Here is an 8,163-nt window from a genome sequence, read left to right as displayed (position 1 = left end):
CATTGATGGAATTCATGCATTTAACCACCAGCTAACATTTCAACTCATTCATTCATGATTAGCTAGTCGTTCCACTAGGTGGCACTCTAACCATTATGTACAAATGGCATAACAAACATTTCCGAACTCGAGTCTCATCCCGCCTATGAGCTTTGGGAGAGATTGGACATTGTGTTTTTGAGTGACAGCAGATTACTGCTTTTTGGCGAGTGATTGAAACTCTACGTGCCGCCATGACCACCCCGTTTCCCTGAACGTAAAAAGCTTCGCAATTTAACATCACAAAGGTCTTTAGATTCCACACACTGGAGAATGGTTCAATATGATGAAATCCCTTGGAGGAGTTCGTCAAAGTGTGAAGCCTGAAAAGAGGGGAAAATGTCGCCAAAATTACACATTAATTTTAAAATGGCTGACTTCCTGTTGGATTTGGGATATTGCTCCAAGAGACTTTTTTGTACATCTTGATATCTCCTATAAGCCTACCAGGTTTCAGATTCATACATAAAACACAGAGCTGGGGCTATGGTTTTGAAATTTTGTAGGGGGCGCTGTGGAGCCATTTTGGGATATTCAATGAAAATGATCACATGACAACAAAGCCGTCGTCACATTGGAGGTGTGTGCCAAATTTCAAGCCTCTATAAACTTGCCAAGACCCTCAAAAGCCACTTCATCTTTCATGGTGAACAGCGTTGCCACCAGGGTGCGCCGTTCAGTTTAAAGTCACAATTTTTGCACTGAAGCATCACGAGGGACTGATGGTGATATTCACCGCTTTTGAGGTGGCCACGATGAACCTGTGAAAATCAGTACAACAAAATTAAAGCCATGACATTTCCTGTTGCCACTAGGTGGCGCTGTCCGTATTTCTGACAATGGGCACATCAATCTGTTCAGGGCGAGTCTGACATCATGCCTGTAAAGTCTGGTACTGATCAGGCTGGATTTCATTGAGTTATACTAATTTGTTTCTTCATGGCGTGACATCAAAGTTCGCCATGCTGCTGGGGTCACACCCTTTCACGAAAACTCACAGTTTTCACTGTAACCCAAGACCAACTCCTTAAGGCTTTCCTGGAGAAATTTGAGGATGCAGATGTCACCCATCACTATACTGTACCCCAAAGTGTAAAACATGACATTTCCTGTTCCCACTAGGTGGCGCTGTCCTTGATGTCAAATATGGCAGTTGAAATATGTTCAGGGGTAGAGCCTTATCATATGTGTTCACTTTGGTCAAGGTCAGAAAATGTATGACAAAATGAGAGGCAATAAGATTTTCATGGCGAGTCATCGAAATTCGCCATGGCGCCACGGCCTCATAGTATTGTGAAAACTCAAAAGCTCCGCAATTTAACATGGCACAAGGGTGTAGTTGACACTGTCCAAAGATGAAGCTTATACAACCAAATCCCAAGGAGGAGTTCGAAAAAGTTCGAGGCATGGAAATGGCAAAATTAGAGCCAAAATGTCACCTTCACGTCCAAATGGCGGACTTCCTGTTGGGTTTGCGTCAATGGGCCCACTGACTTTTTTGTTCGTCTTGGCATGATACACATGTGTGCCAAATTTCATACATGTAGCCCAAACGATGTGGTCGTAGGGCTGCATTTAACAAGGCATAGGTGGCGCTCTAGAGCCATTTCCCAGTGCTCATATGTAAAACCATTAAAAAACAAAATTTTTCACCAGACCTGGCATGTGTGCAAAATTTCATGAGTTTTTGAGCATGTTTAGGCCCTCAAAAAGGCCCTTGTTTGGGGTGAATAATAATAATAAAAAGAAACGGAGCAGATACAATAGGGCCTTCGCACTCTCGGTGCTCGGGCCCTAATTAAAGCTGCAAGCAGCGTTATGAGGGCCCTCGCACCCTGGCGTGTCGAGCCACGCCCAACACCTAAAACCAGCACGTCCAATGTGATGTCACATTGATGGAATTCATGCATTTAACCACCAGCTAACATTTCATCTCATTGAACCATGATTATAGTCGTCCCACTAGGTGGCGCTCTAACTATTACCGACAAATGGCATAACAAACATTTCCGAGCTCGAGTCTCATCACACCTGCGACGTTTGGGAGAGATTGGATATTGTGTTTTTGAGTGACAGCAGATTACTGCTTTTTGGCGAGTGATTGAAACTCCACGTGCCGCCATGACCACCCCGTTTCCCTGAACGTAAAAAGCTTCGCAATTTAACATCACAAAGGTCTTTAGATTCCACAAACTTCAGATCGGTCCAATCTGATGAAATCCCTTGGAGGAGTTCGTCAAAGTATGAAGCCTGAAAAGAGGGGAAAATGTCGCCAAAATTACACATGAATTTTAAAATGGCTGACTTCCTGTTGGATTTGGGATATTGCTCCAAGAGACTTTTTTGTACATCTTAATATCTTCCATGAGCTTACCAAGTTTCAGACTCATAGATAAAACACAGAGCAGGGGCTGATATTTTGAAACTTTGTAGGGGGCGCTGTGGAGCAATTTCGCGCTATTCAATGAAAATGATCACATGACAACAAAGCCTTCATCCATTTGGAGGTGTGTGCCAAATTTCAAGCCTCTATAAACTTTCCAAGCCCCTCAAAAGCCACTTCATCTTTCATGTTGAACCGCGTTGCCACCAGGGTGCGCCGTTCAGTGTAAAGTCACAATTTTTGCACTGAAGCATCACGAGGGACTGGTGAATAATAATAAGAAACGGAGCAGATACAATAGGGCCTTCGCACTCTCGGTGCTCGGGCCTTAATAATAATAATAATAAGAAACGGAGCAGATACAATAGGGCCTTCGCACTCTCGGTGCTCGGGCCCTAATAATAATAATAAGAAACAGAGCAGATACAATAGGGCCTTCGCACAGTCAGTGCTCGGGCCCTAATAATAAGAAACGGAGCAGATACAATAGGGCCTTCGCACTCTCAGTGCTCGGGCCCTAATAAGAAACGGAGCAGATACAATAGGGCCTTCGCACTCTCGGTGCTCGGGCCCTAATAATAATAATAAGAAACGGAGCAGATACAATAGGGCCTTCGCACTCTCAGTGCTCGGGCCCTAATAATAAGAAACGGAGCAGATACAATAGGGCCTTCGCACTCTCGGTGCTCGGGCCCTAATAAGAAGAAGAAGAAGAAGAAACAGAGCAGATACAATAGGGCCTTCGCACAGTCAGTGCTCGGGCCCTAATAATAATAAGAAACGGATCAGATACAATAGGGCCTTCGCACTCTCAGTGCTCGGGCCCTAATAATAAACAGAGCAATTACAATAGGGCCTTCGCACTGTCAGTGCTCGGGCCCTAATAATAATAAACAGAGCAATTACAATAGGGCCTTCGCACTCTCAGTGCTCGGGCCCTAATAATCAAGTAAAGATGATCACAAGGCAATCCCACCGACTAAAAAGGTATCAGTGCTTGCTTTACATACCTGTGGTTGCAGCAGCAGGAGCTCAGGGACTGGGGAACCAGGAGAAGCAACAGGGGATGCTCTGCTGCAGAATCAGTTGGCTCTATCAATACAGTATTAAATGGTAACATGTTGAATATAATCAGAGAAAGTATATACAGTGGTCCCTCATTTATTGCAGCAGGGGTTCTCAGAATAACTAGCCCCTGGACACGCACTTTATACACTTTTTCCCCCCACGCACATGAACATTGGTCACAGTTCTCACAATTGATTCTCAAAGTGCAAACCTTTGTAGATTGCAAAACCTTAAAGTATTATTATGCCGCGGTTTGTCTTCATCTGCCTGCCACTTTCGTGCGCCTTTTTCCCTTGCGGTGCAGGTGTCTATTTCCGAATGAGGGTCATAGTTATGGGTGTTTTTGTGCTGTTTTTTCTATTGGACGTGATGGTTATCAAAACCAAACATGATAAATTTGGCAAGCGCAGGAGACACGACACGGAGGAGATTTGTCAATCAGGCTGCAGAATGCAATGCTGTACGGTGCAAAAAAAAGAAAAGAAAAAGAAAATCAGCAAAAAAGCGAAGCAGTGGCGGATGAACAGCGGGACCACTGTGTGCTGTTTATTAATAAACAAAATATATTCCTATATGACAACATGCATAAAAGCAGAACGGTATTTGTACGTCAGTGGGAAAATAGCGGTGGCTTGCTAGCTTTTGTGCGGCTTCCCCGGGTCAGCGAAAACTTTCAAAAGAGAAATGAATGAACTTACCAGGTTGCCTGATCTCTTTACATATCTTCCTCCAAGCTCGGTCCTTTATATTCCTGTCTCGGTACAGAAAGCAGCTGGTGTCGTACAGCTCCAGGTTGTTTGCTACGGTGTTGATTAGCCTTCCTTCCAATGAAGAATGAAGGGCTTTGGCTGGATCTGCCCCTTTGACCTAGGTCACAGCCACGTCACCAGGCTCCTGATTGGTTGTCGCGGTGCGATTTGACGCTGGAGTTCAGATTTTTCCAATTCGAGCGGTAGAAGCGTAACGCGCCTATGCACAAAATGCAACACAAAAACTCACGCGCGTGGTTTTTTTCGCGAGTCAAACGCTCCAAATGCGCTAGACTGACGCGCGTTTCAGGCGTTTTGGCGACGCAAATCTGCTTTCGAATTTTCGCGGGAGCCACAATCGCGGGTCATCGCGCTTTTCCATTGACTTTACATGTAAACCTGACGCGCTGTTCGCGTCTATCGCATTCGGTGTGAACACACCGTTACTCGACACCAGCTTTGAACCCTCGATACAGAACGTCACTCTCCCAGTCTTCAGGTGTGACCGATGAAACATTCAGATCAATACTCATCTGGAAGGTCCCATCATTGTTGGGGAGGATCTCTCCTGGATCTACACCTTCATGGAGCTCTTCTCCATCTTTCCTCCAGAACATCAAACTTCTGTCAGGATAGAAACCTGTAGCGTGGCAGCTGACTGGAGAGGATAAAGACTTCTGGAGGAGAGACACTGAAGGAAGGACTGCAAAAAGATAAAGCTAGGAAGGTTTTACATTGTCTTTGAATTGTCATATAATTTATTTTATTTTTCTACACCAGATTCTTTAATTCTACCTGCTGTCTGCAAAAAGTTTTTCCCATACTGAACATACTTCTTCAAAAACTCAGGGCATTCGTGGACATAAAAGTTCTTATTGCATTTTAATTGATCTTCTTCACCATCCCATCTCAGTTTGGTGATGACAGCCTGTGGTTTTAGAGCAATCCATGTCAGTCGCTGCGGGTCGAATGATAGAAAGTCTTCTCCATCATAATGAACGCATTAATCTGTCCAGTCTCGTCATCCCATTCACAGCCATTCATACTCTGGAAATTATGAACACCTGAAAAAAGACATAGTGACAATAACTGCAGGAAACCAGTGAGATGTGAGCATTACAGAAACAAAAATAGAGGGACATACAGTTACTGGCACATAAAACAGTCTATTAACTAATGGACACTGTGGAAGGTTCACCTTTTTCTCTGCTTCGTTCACTGTTCTTATTTTCTTTTCTTCTTTTCTCTTCACGTGTGCGTGAAGTAGCAGATCACATTATGTTATTTTACATTCTATATCTAACCCTAATCTAATAAACTTTTAGTTTTTTATTTTAAACCAAAACCACAACGAAAATAAATTCTGCTGCAACAAATGAAACAAATTCATACCATCGGTTTGGTTGAAACGTTTCCTCAAATTCTCAATGTAATGTTTGAATAAGTGTTGGACATGCAAAGAGCGAGCAGTGTACCACTCCAGGTGCTGAGGGTCATCCTTCATGAGTTTTTTCATCCATTCTGTTTTGGGTTCTGGTCGCTCTGTCCTGCTATCATAGTAACTTTTCTGAACTCCATCAACAAGTCCAACCACCACAAACTCCGGAATGTTCTGGACTCCAGATGTTTGACAGAAGAAAAACTTCAAGGAGTGTTTCACTGTAACAATAATCAGACTTTCAGTTAGGTGGCATTGCAGTTCTACACAGTGGCTTGCAAAAGTATTCGGCCCCCTTGAACTTTTCCACATTTTCCACATATATATATATATATATATATATATATATATATATATATATATATATATATATATATATATATATATATAGTATATACAAGTGGATAGTCGGAGCGGAGCGGTCAGGAAGGCGTCTGGACGTGGCCGCGCCATCTTGCCATCTATTGGAATTCCACGTGAAAGACCAACACAAAGTGGTGTACATGTGAGAATTGGAACGAAAATCAGACATGATTCCAAACATTTTTTACAAATAAATAACTGAAAAGTGGGGTGTGCGTAATTATTCAGCCCCCTGAGTCAATACTTTGTAGCCATATATTAACCAAAACAGAGAGAGGGAGAGAGAGAGAGAGAGAGAAAGAAACCGAGCCGTTTAAATTTAAACAGTCTTTATCTGATCTATATCGTTGGTCTGACCTCTATTCTGTGGAAACAATGTCAACATCTGTCCGTTGATGTCAATAATTACGTTTTTTCTTTCTTTTTTCTTTTTTCAAATGTTGATTTATGGTCTGTGATTTATGAAAGAAAATGTACAACATAAAACTGTCCGCGGTCTGTCTCCTCTCAGTAAAATCATATTTTCATTCAGATGTAAAAGTGAAGCTGAAGACAGTGAAAGTACAAAGAGAGATCAAATTTCCAAATAAAATATCAATAACGTGGACATAATCTTACCTGATGACGCAAACTGACAGAGGAAAAGCAACAATAACAACCTTCCCATCGTAGCTTCATTTGGATTATACCTTTAGGACCAAAGCAGTGAGTTATTGTTCTAATTTAGCCCAGGCTTCTCCCATTTGGCAGCAATGACTGTATAAAAGATATACAGTCATCTTTTATACAGTCATTGTTTGGCAGAGGTAACGTTGACATATCGTCCTGAAGTGGATGTAAAACATCACATCCCGTCCTCGCGGCTGTGGTAGAGAGCCGCCTACGAGTCAGTTTAAAAAACACGTGTGCTTTATTAAAAATGAAAGCTTTATGTTACAGTATCAGAACGAATTTATTTTGCTGTAATACTTTGAAAATACTTTGAAAATAGTTTTTTTTAACTTGATTTTGAGTCCTCTGAAATAATAATAGCAACCCAGATTTAAAACAAATGCTGTCTTAAATCTGATAAATGTATATTATTTCCTGTTTTAAAACGGAATGCAATAATTTTTCAATTTTATTGTATTTAAAAGAGAAGAACATAAACTATATTAAATGCTTAAACGAACACATTTTACTGTTTCATGTAGAGTACCGGTATTACCCAATTTTAAATATAATGACAGCTATACCATATCATACATTTTGTGTGATACAATCATTTATCGTATTGAGTCTGATTAAAATATGACATCAATTTTAGATGAAGCTTTGCACATATGTACTCTGAGTGACCCAAAAGAAGAATGTACTGAGAATTTCATGTCAACTATCAAGGGTTAATTTTAATGATTTTAATGATTTTGAAAATGCAACAATAACAAAACAATGACAACTGAGGATACAAACAGACAAATGTGGCATGCTATGGGAAATTCTAATTTTAGTTTCATGTGTTTAGAATCTCACTTGTATAACTGCCTGCTTAAGATGAACCAAGTATGTGTCAGCTTGAGCTTGTGAAAACTGCTCATCTAGGCCTAACGATGTTTCACTATATTATCTGCCAACCGTCTTGCTCAGTTTGTGCGATGTTATAAAAGGGGCGCTGCTACGCCCTGAGGTTAGAACGCTCATTACTAACCTGTTATGTTTTGATGTGTATGCGTGTTCTCCTGCGCGCTCTTTCCGTGTTGCAGACGTTAATCACAAAATTCCACGACAGACAGTACATACCACAAGAAAACAGAGAAGTGAAAACTCCTAACAGAAACCCAGGGACGATAACCAGACAAGAGTATAACAGATCTGTTAGCTGTAGGTCACATGACACCATAAAAACAAGCTTTCGCTTTCTGTGATGCTTAATGTTTTTATTGAGTAAAGAAAACTGCAGTCAAAAAGATCATGTGTGTGATTTGCATGTTAAATGGCAGCATTTGTTCTACACTGTTTCACATAAACCAAACTCTTTTCCCCAAATTTATTTGAAATATCGCAAAGCTAAGGAATTCAAGTTTATGTTTTTAGCAGCTACAGAGACCGACCTGCAGCTCTTTACTTATCCATGACATAGATGG

General features: G+C 41.4%; 1 pseudogene across 1 annotated transcript; it reads right to left on the bottom strand.

Annotated features, from left to right (window-relative positions):
• Positions 1-4,452: 4,452 nt before the first annotated feature.
• Positions 4,453-7,803, bottom strand: LOC146548682 (major histocompatibility complex class I-related protein 1-like; annotated as a pseudogene). The gene is made up of 5 exons (XR_014890552.1): positions 7,728-7,803; positions 6,659-6,729; positions 5,632-5,898; positions 5,035-5,303; positions 4,453-4,942 (listed from the first exon to the last, which is right to left on the bottom strand). The product of XR_014890552.1 is annotated as a major histocompatibility complex class I-related protein 1-like (transcript).
• Between the last annotated feature and the right edge of the window lie 360 nt (positions 7,804-8,163).

Source organism: Mchenga conophoros, linkage group LG22 (assembly GCF_057382185.1).
Source record: "Mchenga conophoros isolate Kocher_MC1m ecotype Shallow Benthic linkage group LG22, M_conophoros_male_GT1.1, whole genome shotgun sequence".
NCBI lineage: Eukaryota > Metazoa > Chordata > Actinopteri > Cichliformes > Cichlidae > Mchenga > Mchenga conophoros.
Note: the sequence above shows the minus strand (reverse complement) of the source record. Positions and strands in the feature narration are given on the sequence as shown.